We start from the raw sequence: 15,457 nt of genomic DNA, 5'->3' as shown, positions 1-15,457 counted from the left end.
AAATACTGAAAATCTGAAGCAAATTTCATTTTGGCGAGGGTTTGTAAATTTTTTTAGGGCCTATAGGCCTAGTGTCTTCCTCTCTAGCCTTAGAGTGGCCCTTGTTTTCCCTATAAACCTAGCTATCAACCCTTTCTCTCCCTGGCTATGGGCTTTTCAAGGCCTTAAGGCCTAGCCGCAGGCCCCTAGAGGCCTCGACCTACCTCCCTAGCCCTTGCCGTGGGCTTCATTGGCCCTTTTAGGCCTGGCCGCGGGCCTTAAAGGCCTCTGCCTTCTCCTCCCAGCCCTCCGTCCTCATTTTCCCCTCTCAGCCTACCGTCCTTGCCTTCGGATGCCCATTTCTCCCCTCTGTATGCCTTGTTGTGGCCTCTCCAAGGCCCCTCACCCTTGCAGCAACCCTTGTGGGCTCTGCTTACCTTAACGTAGGCCTCCATTTGGCCTCTCCCCTTTGCTTCCCCTTCTTTGAGCTTAACGCTAGCCCTCTAGGGCCTAGCATTACCCTAGCCTTGCCTCTATTGTCCTCTCTTGATCTCTGTGGTAAGAATTTTATTTTGGGACTGATTCTTGGTGCGTTTTGCAAAAGTATTGTGCATAATTTTTGGTGTTTTTAGGTGCCATAGCCATTGAAAAAAATTTGTGCAAATTGGGCAAGTAACTTAAAGACCTAGGGCCTAAGGGTTTGACCTCAAACCCTCATTTTTCCTCACTGTTTGCAACAGCAGTCTAATATCTTCTTAACAGTGGTAAAAGACACCCTAAATTGGTCTAAAATCAATTCATAAGTGGCTGGACACATCAAGGAATAAATTGCATAAGTTGGACAATCATAATTTGGCATGAATCTATGAGTTTTGGTGACTGTCATCTGTGCATAAGAAGTCTGATATAACAGTGGCATTTGCATCATAAAAGGGCGAATCAATTCATAATTTCATATCGACAAACTTGGTTTGACACTTGGGTTCACATTTCTCATATTTGGCAAGCATATGCATCTTGCATTTTGCATCTAGGAGGTTCTAAAGTGGTTTATCTCTCTCATTGAATATCTAACATAAGTCATCTATCTTTCATTGGTCTAATAGCTAAGGGCGAAAAGGTTTATTTCATGGTTTATGTGCTATTGTGAAGAACATTAAGCTAAGATTGTGTTTTCCTTGTGAGTTCATAAGCTATATAGTTCATCATTGACATCTAAAAACTCACTCTCTAAAACAAATAGTCTAATGATCTTGGTTGCCTAAGTGAGATAATCTAAGAGTTCATTAGATGCTGGTATTGTGTTGGATGATTTAAGTCACATTACTTGTCTTTGAAGTATAATTGTTTTCATCATTCTAATTGACATAAGAACCTTGGTGAATAGTGCTCTTATATTGTCATTCTTATTTGCATTAAAACTCATGCTTAATAGCTTGTAGTCTAATCAAACATATCTTGGATAATTGGTGTTGAGTAATATTGACATCTATCTTGTTGAACTATCTTGGAAGATTTCTAATTGATTGGCATCTTGTATTGAGAATCACTGGTTAATTGTTCTAAGTAGTGCTCTAATTGTCATTTATAGTTCATGCTTTAAGAAGATGTCTAATTGTGAACTCTTTATTGGTGAGTTGTTGTGGAGAGGATATTTCTTGTAATTGAGAAATCATTTGTTGTGGATATCTTTTGTATCTTGTTGGCACTTATATCGTTGAGCACTTTGTCTTGTCTTAAGATTTGTTTCCTGATTCATTGATAAGTACTATTGTTATAAGATAATCAACACTAAGTACTTACAAAACATTAAACAATCTTAATTCAAGAAGAACTCATAATCCTTGCATCTCATTCTAGGACTAGTCTTGCATCTAATAACTTACCTCCAAGCATAAGCTTGATTGATAGAGATAATAGGACAACCTTTCTCATCTAGCTTGAGGAGCCTAGCAACTCTTTAGTGGTTAACACATTGACCTTGCAGTCTTTAGAGCCACAGTCTCTGCAGCGTCGGAGGCACTGGGTGGTTAGTACCTGAGGGGAGGTATCGTTAATCAAGCCTTTGCTTGCTTCCCCTTGGCCTCTTTCTCACAACCTACTCTAGGGACTAGTTCCAAAATAGTTAAGAGGAAGGACACACCTAGAATAGACTTTTAATTAAAAATAACCAAGATTCTTGCATCGCACGTAGGTCTTAGGATTTGCATGGTATATAGGATAGTCATTCATTCAAGCGACGGTTGTTCATCCAGTTACTTGTTCTCTAATTGATATAAAGCAAGAAATTGACTCCATAAGGCATTGGTCTCACATCTGAATCTAATGTAATCTATAAATCTTGCTAAATCAGCCAAGTGGCTAGGCCATTCAACTGTCTCTCGGACTTGTTGGTTACCTGTAAGGGCCATTAAAGCAGATTCATGAACCTGTAACTAATTTCTTCAATTTTTGTTTTGCAGAATTAACTAACAGAATTAATGAAGGTACTTACCTGTGCACTTGCGGTTGTTGATGTCTACCACTGCTCTGCTACGGTTACCAAAAGACCGAATCCACCCAGCCAAACTGAGCAGAACTTGGCTACTCAGTCTAGTAAGCTTCTGAGTCGAAGCAGACTGTTCCCCCGTGCCCAGAACCTCAGAACAATCTGCACTCTTCCTTCCTGTGGATAATTTCAGTTTTATGATCCTCCTCCTCCTTCAGTTCCTCCATTCTTTACCTTCCTCCCCGGTCCCCTTCTAAACTTCTGTTCGGTGGTTTTATCTGATTTCCTGGCGGTGGCCGCTCTTCCACCAGCAGACCACCGCTCAACCTTCTCGTGACACCTCCCATGTCACGTATCACATATCTCTGTTATGGTTACGTGAATGTTTATTTCATTTATAGTTTGATTAATTATTTTTCTTTATGATTAAAGTGCTTTTAATATTAAGATTAAAACATTATACTACCTCTTTAATTAATTTCTTATATATATATATATTTGTTAATCAATTTATTAATTTATTAATATAATTTTTATTAATAATCTAAAATATATAATTTATATAACTCTCTTTTAGTTTTTACCCATTAATCATGATTCATTAAGCAATATGGGTGTTGATGGATAAGTAGAACCTCTATTCGAAGCTACTTATAGTTAATTTAGTATATAAATACTAGTGCGGGGTATGCGACACATGCATATGTAGCTATCATATGCATGCACCGTATGCCTGCTATTATTCTTGCGTTCTTTATATTTATAGATAGGTCGTTACATACACTCCCCCTTCAGAAAACTTCGTCTCGAAGTTAGAGTTTTTATCTTATCTGATTACTTATGATAGCAATTAGTACATTCTTTTTAGGATTGTAAATCGAGTTTAATTTTTTTTTTAATGTAAGGATACTATTAAATTGGTGTTTTGAATACTTTTAGGTTTATGATTTTAATGGTCATGCCTTGCCCTAACCAGGGTCCCAAGCTATTCTAAAATCATCCTATCCTTCCTAATCTCTTCCGCTCCATCCTATCCGTCCTCTACTGGAGTATGCCATTGCGTCAGTTATACTGACTTAACCATTCATAAACTCTAAGGATGACAACCTCGGCTATACCGACCTGATTCCTAGTGGGCATCCAACAGTCATCATTACACGTCTAGGGGAGCGTGATTCACACAGTCCTCCCATAACTCCAGGGTTTGGAGGATAAACGGTGGGCAACACCTCCACCCCTCCCGATAGAATTAGAGTTAATACCCTATCATAGAATCTCTTGGAGCCTTAATTGTTCTGAGGTTTTGTCATCACGTGGTCATTTTGGTAACGGATATTATCTGCAATCATAAACACTTGTCCATGCATTTATAAAATGTGCATTAACATATTCAAAAACAAATAGCTTGTGTATAATTCATACATGTCAACTACAGTATAACATACTTTGCCATATTCTAGTCATGTCATTGACTTTCATATTAAAATGTAATTATTCTTTGATTTCTATCTCATCAATCATATTGATACGCATAAATTAAACAGAATTATAATATCTTAATTCCTATAAGAAGCAAAATCACTTAAATATTTTAAACTTTACTATGACAACTATAATTTAGTAAGATCAATAACATATTCCGTCTTGGTATCCATGTACCAGTGGAATTTAAACAGTTATTATGTCATAAAAATTCACGTTTATATATGATCATTCAAAATGGTCATGAGCCTCTGATTTACAGTAAAATAAATATATACAAAACATAGTTTAAAGTTCTTTCAAAATTGACACAGATTAGGGTATTTTTGACATATGTTCTCTGTATCTTTCCAAGTAGCTGATTCAAGGCTATACTTGTCCCACTGGACCTTAACTTGGTCTACTAGACGATTTCTGAGTTGTCGAACTCTACGTTCCAGTATACGTAATGGTTCGACCGATATGATTCCCTTGTCCGATACCTGCAGTTCCTTCCATTGAAGGTTATGAGATTGATCAGCTATATAATGTCTTAATACAGATACATGAAATACATTATGAATTTTATGCAAGTGAGGTGGCAGTGCAAGACGATAGGCGACAGGTCCAACTCTTTCCATGACTTTAAATGGTCCAATAAATCGAGGTGACAACTTTGTCCCTTTTCCAAATCAAATAGTACTCTTATTTGGTTTGATGCGGATGAAAACCTGATCCCCTACTTCATACTTCCTATCAGTTCTGTGAGCATCAACATAACTTTTTTGTCTATCCTGTGCTTCCTTTAATCGTTGTCTAATTTGTCTTACCTGCTCTTCCATTTCTTGGATTAATTCTGGTCCTATTATCACTCGATCTTCTAACCTGTCCCAATTTAACGGTGTTTTGCATGGTCTGCCGTATAATGCTTCAAATCGAGGCATTCCAATCGAACTGTGGTAACTGTTATTGTATGCGAATTCGACTGAGGATAAGTACTTTTCCCAGTGTGATTGCTGATCCATAACATACATTCTCAACATATCTTTAAGTACTTGATTTACCCTTTCTATTTGCCCATCGGTTTCAGGATGATAAGCTGTGCTCAAATTTAGTTGAGTTCCTAAGGCTGACTGCATGCAAGTCAAAAATCTTGAAGTGAATCGTGAATCTCTATCGGATATAATCTTCTTAGGTACTCCATGAAATCTGATAATTTCATTTATGAATACTCGAGCTACGTCAACAACTTCGTAAGTATCTCTTATGGGAATGAAATGTGCGCTTTTTGTTAACTTATCCACTACTACCAGAATGGCATTGTGTTTTTGAGAAGTAAGAGGCAGTCTAGTGATGAAATCCATAGAAATGATCTCCCATTTTGTCATAGGAATGTCATGAGGTTGTAAGAGACCCGCTGGATGACAATGATCTGCTTTTACTTGTTGACATTCCAAACATTTTGCAACAAATTGAACGATATCACGTTTCATGCCCGACCAAAAGAAGAGTTTCTTGGTATCCGCATACATTTTCCTTACTCTAGGATGTGCACAATACACTGCTTTGTGGGCTTCCTTAAGGATAGTGTCTCGAAGATCCTTATTATCAGGAATATACATCTTTCCATGGAATCGTAAGATTCCATCATCTTCTTGTTCATATCCTTCAAACTTAGATTTTTTTGGCTTTTTACCTTCAAGACTAGATCTCACCTTTAAATACCAGCTATATTTTATGAGATATTCTAGTACTCGTTGCTTTAAGTCTACTTTCATAGGTATGAGAGAGAATATCCGTGGTCTTCTGCTTAAAGCATCTGCTACTACATTTTCTTTTCCCTTAATATATGATATTCCAAAGTCATATTCGCTTAGGAATTCACTCCATCGTCTTTGTCTAGCATTTAAGTCTTTTTGGGTGAACAAATATTGTAGACTTTGACGATCACTTTTAAGCGTAAAACTTCGCCCTACCAGATAATGTCTCCAAATCTTTAGAGCTAGTACTACAACAGCTAAAATAAATCGTGAGTAGCATAGAGTTCTTCATGAGGTTTTAACTTTCTGGAGGCATATGCTATTACTCCTCTATCCTGCATCAATACTGCACCTAGCCCTTGTTTGGATGCATCAGTACATACTGTAAAATCTTTATCCATATCAGGGACTCTTAAGATTGGAGCACTGGTCAGTAGTCTTTTGAGTTCAGAGAATGCTTTATTACATTCCTCAATCCATTCATACTTAACACCTTTACGCTAAAGGGTTGTAATCGGCTTTGCAATTTTGGAGAATCCCTCCACAAATCTTAGGTAGTAACCGGCTAAACCCATAAAGCTTTGTACTTCATGTGCGTTTTTCGGTATTGACCATTCCATGATTGCTTTTACCTTCTCAGGGTCTACTGAAATCCCTTCACCTGATATGATATGACCTAAGTAATGAATCTTTCCCTGAAAGAATGAACACTTGGATAATTTTCCATACAACTGATGTTTTCTAAGGCAGGACAATACTACTCGTAAATGATCTTCATGCTCTTTCTTATTCTTAGAATAGATAAGAATATCATCTAAAAAGACTTGTACAAATTGATCAAGATATTCGCGGAAAACACTATTCATAAGATTCAGGAATACTGCTGGTGCATTTGTTAATCCAAATGGTACCACAGTAAATTTATAATGTCCAAAATGTGTTGGAAATGCAGTCTTAGAAATATTGCTTTCAGAAATCCTTAGCTGATGATAGCCTAATCGAAGATCAATTTTTGAAAAGACAGCAGCTCCTTTCATTTGATCGAAAAGATCATCGATTCGAGGCATAGGATATCGATTCTTTACTATAGCTCGATTCAAGTCTCGATAATTTATGCATAATCTTAAGGATCCATCTTTCTTCTTACAAAAATTACAGGAGCACCTTAAGGTGATATACTGGGTCGAATATGTCCTATATCCAATAGTTCCTTCAATTGAATTTGCAATTCTTGAAGTTCTAGAGCTGTCATTCTATAAGGTGTTTTAGAGATTGGTTGAGTACCAAGTTTCAATTCAATAGTGAGATCTATCTCTCTTACAGGGGGTAATCCTAGTAGTTCCCTTGGAAATACATCTGGAAATTCGGCTAACACCAGATATTGTTCTAAGGATGGTCTTCTTTCTTTACTTACTTCTTGAACTACATATGCCTGACAACCTTTTCTTAAGCAACGCTTCATTTTCATTGCTGATATGTAGCATAAAGATACTTTTCTCTTGATTCCTTGAATTTGGATCGCTTTTCCTTCATCATTTATACCCAAAATTATTTTCCCGTAACAATCTACCCAAGCTTGATAAGCTTCTAGCAAATCCATACCTATGACAAGATCATAGGTTTCTAAGGCTGTGACATAAACTTTCAGTTTAGTCGTACAGACTCCTAGGTCAATTTTACATTGATCCACACTTAAGTCTACGGATTGGAGTTTTCCTGAGGCCATTTATACCTGTCTAAAATCATTTTGTCTGCGAGTTGCCAACCCACATTTGTTTAATGCATATGACGAAATGAAACTATTTGTGGCACCAGTATCAAATAAGATTTTGAGTCTTATACCATTAATAATACCTGAAGATTCCACTACAGTGGATTGATGTGCTGCTTGGTCATTGTTGACTACTGCATGAATTCTATGATTACCTTGATTATTTGATATTGGTTCCTTTCCAGTCCTATGCAATATACTTGACGAAGCTTCTGGACAATCACGTTGAAAATGCGGTCCTCCACATCCCCAACAATTAACCTGCGTTGATCCTCTTGAATCAGGATGTGAATTTCGAGATAAAGAGCTTCGTCCTCTCATGTTGTTTCCTCTCGAATTTCTTCCTCTATTGGTAGTTCCACGAGATGTCCATGGACTGGTGTTCGATGATTCAACGGCTATAGTATTAACTGCCATGGGAGCTCTTGTTCCTACATTTCTTGAGGTAAATCTATTACCATAAGGTGGCCTTGAGCTTCCTCCCCTGAAGAAATTTCGGGGAGTCTTTCCTGGAAATCCTGATTGTAAAGGTTCTGCTGGCCCTATATCCTTTTTGATTCTCAGATGTTCTTCTGCATAACGGCCACATTCTACTGTCTCAGCTATTGATGATGGTTTCCACATGCTCACCAAGGCCCTGATGCGAGGATTTAACCCAAATATGAAGCGTTCAACTTGACGTTCATCAAAATCTAAGTAGTGAATGTATTTTACAAGTTCCATAAACCTTATCTCATATTCTTCCACCATTTTATTACCCTGAACTAAGGTATGGAAGGCTCTGGCTTGCTGTTGTTGAAAGTATGGGGGTAAATACTTTGCGCAGAATCTTTCCTCGAGCAATTCCCAAGGGACATTATCCAATGTAAGGTGTAGTTGTTTTTCCAGATTTCCCCACCAAATCAAAGCACTTTCCTTTAATTGAAATATAACAATTTTTGTTTTTGTAGAAGAAGAATATTCTCTTAATATAAAACATCTGTTCTTTCCTTCTAACCATGCCTCAGCATGTTCACTTTCTCGACCTCCTGAAAATTTTGGGAGTTTAATTTTCTAAAGCTCCCTAGAAATATCTTCTTTTGATGTTTTATACTCAAAATTCTTTGGTTCCGCTGAATTGGTTGCTAAAGGTTGAAGTTCTTCTTTGGTCTTAGCCATAGTTGACCCTTTTAATGTTTCCAATAAGGCTTCCAATGAGTTCATTATCACGGTCAACTCCAGTGCTGTAGCGATTGGTGTTGATGACGGTCTCGGTGGATACGATGATGATGGTGGTGGCGATGGGGATGATGATGACGACGGTGGTGGCATTAATGACGGTGATGTTGCCCGATCACGTCGTCGTCGCTCATATGTCCTTACCATTGTAATGTTTCCTGTGTACATAATAAAATTCTATAAAAATTTGAGGTAGACATTCAAATTTAACATATAGTTTTCTTTTTGCAATTTCACATTAATAAACGGGTATAGTTTTTTTTTTTCTATTTTTATCTGCTAGGCAGATCTTACTGGTACCGAGGTCAAGGAGGATGGTCTCGTGACCTCCTTGTCCTAATGCAGGGTATTCTATCCTAATATGAAATAATGCAGGTTTTTTTTTTTTTAATAAAGGTTTTCAAAATGTTTAATAACTTAAGCATTTAAAAATAAATATACATATATATATTTAATGATTGTATCGGTATTTTGAGATTTAATGGATACATATTTTGGGGACGTTTCTTATATATATATTTTACATGATTTACTTTATTATTTTAAGCATTTTTAGTTTTAGATTTATTTAAATTTTGATACATATTTTATATGACTTACTTTGTTGTTTTAACAATTTTAAGTTCTAGATTTATTTAAACTTTGAACTTTAACTTATTTAATTGTTTGAAAATTAATCGAAACCTGAACTAAGTAAGACAAATTTAATTTTACTCTTGTAATATACGGTTTTGATGCCTGTAAATATTTTATAAATTAATGTCATGTCCTCCCATTGATCTACAATATAAAAGTCAAAACAAAAAATAAAATAAAAATATGTCCATCGAATTTAACCTCCTCTAAAACTCTATACCACTGCCACGCAGGACGTGAGAATGACAAACACCGAAATAGGTTGGGGTTTCCAAAAGACGCCGATGGGTTGAATTGTTTGGTAGATTACATTACTGTCATTCCTGTAGGTCACTAAAAATTCGTTTTCTCCTTTCTGAGGCTTGCTCTCTCCGCTGCGCGTGGAAAGTTGATTCGCTTTCACATTTACGTGGCATGCTCTTCTTTAATCATTTGCATATGAATGACGCGAATAGAACGGGCAGATTGTTTAATCGTTATGCTTTCAGGGCAGAGTTTCCGTGTTCAAAACCTAACCCGACCAATTGTAAACATTTTTTTTTAACATGCAGCTCGAGTGGTCAGTTCCTGTGGGTTGTCAGGCCGTTGCGTTGCCACCGAATAAACACACAGCGTAGACGCTAAGGTGGTCGGTTTACTCGCGGGAGATCACGGGTTCGATCCCGCGGACTTGCAAAACATTTTAATCCCAAATTCCCTTTTCATGAAGTACTGGAACTGGAGTTCTAACCCAGAAAAAAAAAAAAGAAAAAAAAAAAAAAAAAACGTGTAATTTGTTCATTTCTACACGGCATTACATATGTCTAAAATTTATTTAAAACGAATGAGGCGATTTAACATATTATTATCACTTAATCGACATCCTAAGGTTTCCTACTTTAAAATGCCCAACGCTGAACCATCTGTATTGATTTTCCACCATACAATTGTCGCTACTCATTAGGATTTGATGATTTCAGGTCAATTCGTAACCTCCAAAGATGAGTTTCTTTTGTTTTCTGTAGGTTTCCCTGAGGTTTCGACATCCATGGCTTTAGCTGACACCTGTAAACCCTAATTACAGGAAACCCTGATGTTAGAAACCTGTAATTTGACAGCAATAATTGTCTATTTAAATTCTTCAAATTCTCAATTCCTGGAAGCTATCTGGGTCGATACGAAATAAAGCGATTTAAGGCTCGAAATCGTGGGCAGGTTTCCTGTCGAAAACCAGTTTTCTAATCCTGGAAATCTTAAAAAAAAAAAAACCGCCCTATGAGAACTGCCTGAAAGCAGCCCCAAAAACACAACTGCTTCGTTCAGCGATATTAAACCATTGAGCAGAAAAGGAAAAACAAATTACTGCCCAATACATATGAGTTTTGATGTGCTCATGGCTTTGAGTATGGTAAAAGTTCGAGGACATAGCTGTGGGCGTATGGAAATACAAGACCTGATTTGAGAACATACGTATGACAGGAATGATACCCATATTGGCTATAACCATTATGATACTGTGTTTTTATGATAAACAGAAATTACAGTTGATTTTCACAGTTATTCCATATCGTGTGGAGAGCCTGAAGGCCCGAAAGCGTTCAACCAAGCTCTGATACCAGATGTAAGGGCCATTAAAGCAGATTCATGAACCTGTAACTAATTTCATCAATTTTTGTTTTGCAGAATTAACTAACAGAATTAATGAAGGTACTAACCTGTGCACTTGCGGTCGCTGATGTCTACTGTTGCTCTGCTACGGTTACCAAAAGACCGAATCCACCCAGCCAAACTGAGCAGAACCTGGCTACTTAGTCCAGTGAGCTTTTGAGTCGAGGCAGACTGTTCCCCGTGCCCAGAACCTCAGAACAATCTGCACTCTTCCTTCCCGTGGATAATTTCAGCTTTATGATCCTCCTCCTCCTTCAGTTCCTCCATTCTTTATCTTCCTCCCCGGTCCTCTTTTAAACTTTTGTTTAGTGGTTTTATTTGATTTCCTGGCGGTGGCCGCTCTTCCACCAGCAAACCACCGCTCAACCTTCTCGTGACACCTCCCATGTCACGTATCACATATCTCTATTATGGTTACGTGAATGTTTATTTCATCTATAGTTTGATTAATTATTTTTCTTTATGATTAAAGTGCTTTTAATATTAAGATTAAAACATTATACTAAGTACCTCTTTAATTAATTTCTTATATATATCTATATATATATATATATTTTAATCATTTTATTAATTTATTAATATATTTTTTATTAATAATCTGAAATATATAATTTATATAACTCTCTTTTAGTTTTTACCCATTAATCATGATTCATTAAGCAATATGGGTGTTGATGGATAAGTAGAACCTCTATTCAAAGAAGTGTCATGATATTTGCTACTTATAGTTAATTTAGTATATAAATACTAGTGCGAGGTATGCGGCACATGCATATGTAGCTATCATATGCATGCACCGTATGCCTGCTATTATTCTTGCGTTCTTTATATTTATAGATAGGTCGTTACATTACCAAAATGTCTTGCATTTATATCTTCCATAGCGACTACCCCCCATAGCCTGTTGTTGGGAGACATCTAAAACAGAGAGGTCGGGGATTAGAGTGACAGCCCCCGACCTGAGTCGTTGTCGCACCATGCCTGTACAACCTGAGCGGCAACAAGGCTTACTATTGAAACTTCACCTTGAGCCTCCACCTCATAGGCTTAGTAGTCCTACCTCAATGAAGTTGTCCTCGTGTTTGAGGAGAGCCAACATAATGTGTGGCAAAGCGCTGCTGAGATGATAGTGGAGAGCCTTTTTGGGTAATACAAAGCTATTATCCTGGTGCATCTTTACACTTTTGTGGGTACTAGATTTAGTTGTAACCTTTGAAACCGGATTCGTTGTTTGAGGGCCACGTGTTTGAATCCGGCGAATCGGATTCGATTCAAACTAATTCGAGTCCAGATTTCGTGACATGTCGTGTCCGAATGGGACACGATCGAATCCAGATCATGTCCCGTTTGGACACATTGTGTCACGAAATCCGGACACAACTCGGCAAACCAGGACCCGCGTGGCCATAAAGGGGCGAAAATGCCTCTATTTGTTATCATTTTGTGTCATTTCTTTTGCAAGAGGTGAGTTGTGGGTTTGCTGTTAGGAGTTTGGAGCAAGGAGCCAAGGGTTTGGAGTGTTTTCAAGGAGATTCAAGCAACAGGTAAGTGCATTTCCTCTCTATTTTTTTGTATTTGTATTACAACAGTTTGTATATGCATTTCTTTTACAAATTTGTGCATGTTTTGCTTTTTTTTTTTTACAGTATTCATGGCTCAATCAAGGGCAGCAGGTAGGGGGCAAAGGAAGGGTAAAAATGTCTCCATTGGAGATTCCCCTCCTCCCCCAATTTCATCAGAGTCCGCTGCAAGTAATGTTGAGGGAAGACTTCCTCCTAAAGGTAACATTGAGAAATATCCCTTGTGGAAATATGTTACAAGAGAGGATGGGCCAAGCAGCAAGGGAAAGGGAGGAGGCAATGTGAATTGGAGATGCAACTTTTGCCACAATACTTTCACAAGCACATATTTTCGTGTGAAAGGCCATTTGTTGGCTTTACCAGGTTGTGGAGTTGGAGCTTGTACACAAGTTCTTTTACCAAAGAGGAAAGAAATGGAAAAAGAGTTCACTGTTGGTATGGCAAATGTGGCTGCAAAATAAAAAAAACCAAGAATGATGACCCCCTTCCATTTTAGAGGAAATACAACAACAAATTTCCATTTGAGAGTTCTATTGGGGGACAAGCAACAAAAAGAAATGCAATTTCACTTGGTCCAATGGACAATATTTTTCAAAAAGAGAAACAGGAAGAGCTTGATCTCACCATTGTCTTTTTTCTATCAAAACTTCATATCCTTTAATATTGCACGCTCACCTCTATTTATTGAGATGTGCCGAGCTCTAACTCATGGGTCTCCATCATGGTATGTGCCTCTTGGTTTAGAGAAGCTTAGAACCACATTGTTGACGAAGGAAAAAAAAGAGGTGCAAAAACTACTTGAGCCTATTAAAGCATCATGGCCAACATCTGGGGTTAGCATTGTTTCTGATGGATGGACAGATCCAGCATGACACCCACTCATCAACTTCATGGTGTCTTCCTTGAATGGTCCAGTTTTCTTGAAAGCTGTGGATACACTTGGAGAATACAAGGATGCACAATATATGGGTGAGTTGTTTATTAAAGTTATTGAAGATGTAGGTGTTGATTCTTGTGTGCAAATCATTACAAAAAATGCACCTGTTTGCAAGGCTGTTGGCATGATTGTGGAAGCTAAATATCCACAAGTGTTTTGGACACCTTGCATTGTCCATTCATTGAACTTAGCACTGAAATTCATTGCTTCTGATGTGCTTTGAATTGGTAACATTATTGAGGATGCACGACATATCCGTAACTTTGTACAAAATCATACAAATGCCCTCACTATCTATAAGGAGTACAACAATCTGTCATTGTTGAAGATTGTGGATACACGGTTTGCCTCTTCATTCATTATGTTGAAGAGGTTGAGGGAGGTCAAGACCGCTCTTGGGGCCATGGTTATTTCAGAGTTTTGGTCTTTTTGGAGAAAGACAGATCAACTAGCTTCTAAAAGAGTGAAGGACACAATGCTAGATGATGCTTGGTGGGAGAGGGTAGATCTAATTATTCAGATCATGGACCCTATCATTTCTTTGCTTCGATTTGCAAATACATACAAACCCATCCTAGGAGAGGTTTATGAGGGACGAGATTCCATGATTGAGTCTGTGAGGAGCATTATTCTACAGAGTGAGTGCCCTGAGTATGAGACATCACCAGAGGCCTTCTGTGGTACTATACAGGATATTCTTGTCAGTAGATGGGACAAGAATTGCACACCTTTACATTGTTTGGCTCACTCATTGAACCCAAAATACTACAACCATGAGTGGCTGAATGGTGGACCTTCCCACAGATTCCCTCCTCACATGGATGGTGAAATCTCACAGGGGAGGAAAGATGCATTCAGGCGGGTTTTTCAGGATAGAGCATTGTTTGATGAGGTGGAGGATGCCTTTGTAGAGTTTTCCACTAGCACTGATCAATTTGCAGGATATGATGTGATTAGAGACAGGGGGCTAAGAAGCCCTATTCTTGGTGGGCAAATCATGGGGCAACAAGCCGTCCTCTACAGCAGTTAGCCATGAGGCTCCTCTCTCAGGTGACTTCATCCTCTTGTTGCGAGAGGAATTGGAGCACATATGGAAATTTGTATAGTGTTAAGAAGAGAAGGCTTGAGTAGGAGACAATGGTGTATGTGCACACCAACCTTCATCTTATTTACAGGCAGAGGGAAGAGTGGTTGAAGGGAAAGACAAAGATGTGGGATGTCTTTCCTGATGATATGGGTCTGGACAATAGTGTTGAGTTGGCATTGGCCAACATGGATTTCAATGATCCAGTGTTAGAGCTTGTTAGATTTGATGATGGTGATATTGTAGAGGGGTCATCCTCCACACCAGCAGATGCAAAGACGACTATGGATACAAGGGAGGAGGAGGATGCAGAGGAGAGCAGTGGTGACCATGATGATGAGGACAATGATGCTGATTTTGATGATGACTATGAGGATTGATGACTCATGAGTCATGGGCTACCTACTGCCTTGAGGCTTGTATACCTGTAGTTGTTTTGTATTTTCTATTTCTATTTGCCATTGGCATTGCACTACCTATGTAACACATTTTGATTTTCATGACTTAATGAGAAAACCACAGCTGTCAATGTCTTTATTTTACTATCTTGTCTTTCTCCTATTGGGTCATTGATGAATTGAATATGTATTATGATTTATCATTTATGAATTTAGAATTTATGATTCATTGATTTATCATTTATGTGACATGTATTTGAATTTTATATGTACTATGCATGCTTATATATATATATATATATTTTTTTTTAATAAAATAATATATAACGTATCCGAATGTGTCCTGTTCTAGGGGGTCAACATGTCCGAATCCGACACCCAAATCCCCGTATCCGACGAATTCCGAATCCCCATGTCAGGTTACTTAGGTTGTAACATGAGCATCAAAAACTTGTGTCTCTTTTGTGCATATTCCTTCTCGTATTTGCTTTTGTGTGT

At 37.9% G+C, this 15,457-nt stretch overlaps 1 protein-coding gene across 1 annotated transcript in view; it reads left to right on the top strand.

Moving 5' to 3' along the window:
* Window positions 1–15,457, top strand: part of LOC149151108 (putative zinc metalloprotease EGY2, chloroplastic) — a 398,174-nt gene that overhangs the window by 102,369 nt on the left and 280,348 nt on the right. The window lies entirely within an intron of this gene.

This window comes from Pinus tabuliformis, chromosome 9 (genome assembly GCF_031772625.1).
Source record: "Pinus tabuliformis cultivar Carrire ecotype Pingquan chromosome 9, CPIR1, whole genome shotgun sequence".
Lineage (NCBI taxonomy): Eukaryota > Viridiplantae > Streptophyta > Pinopsida > Pinales > Pinaceae > Pinus > Pinus tabuliformis.
Note: the sequence above shows the minus strand (reverse complement) of the source record. Positions and strands in the feature narration are given on the sequence as shown.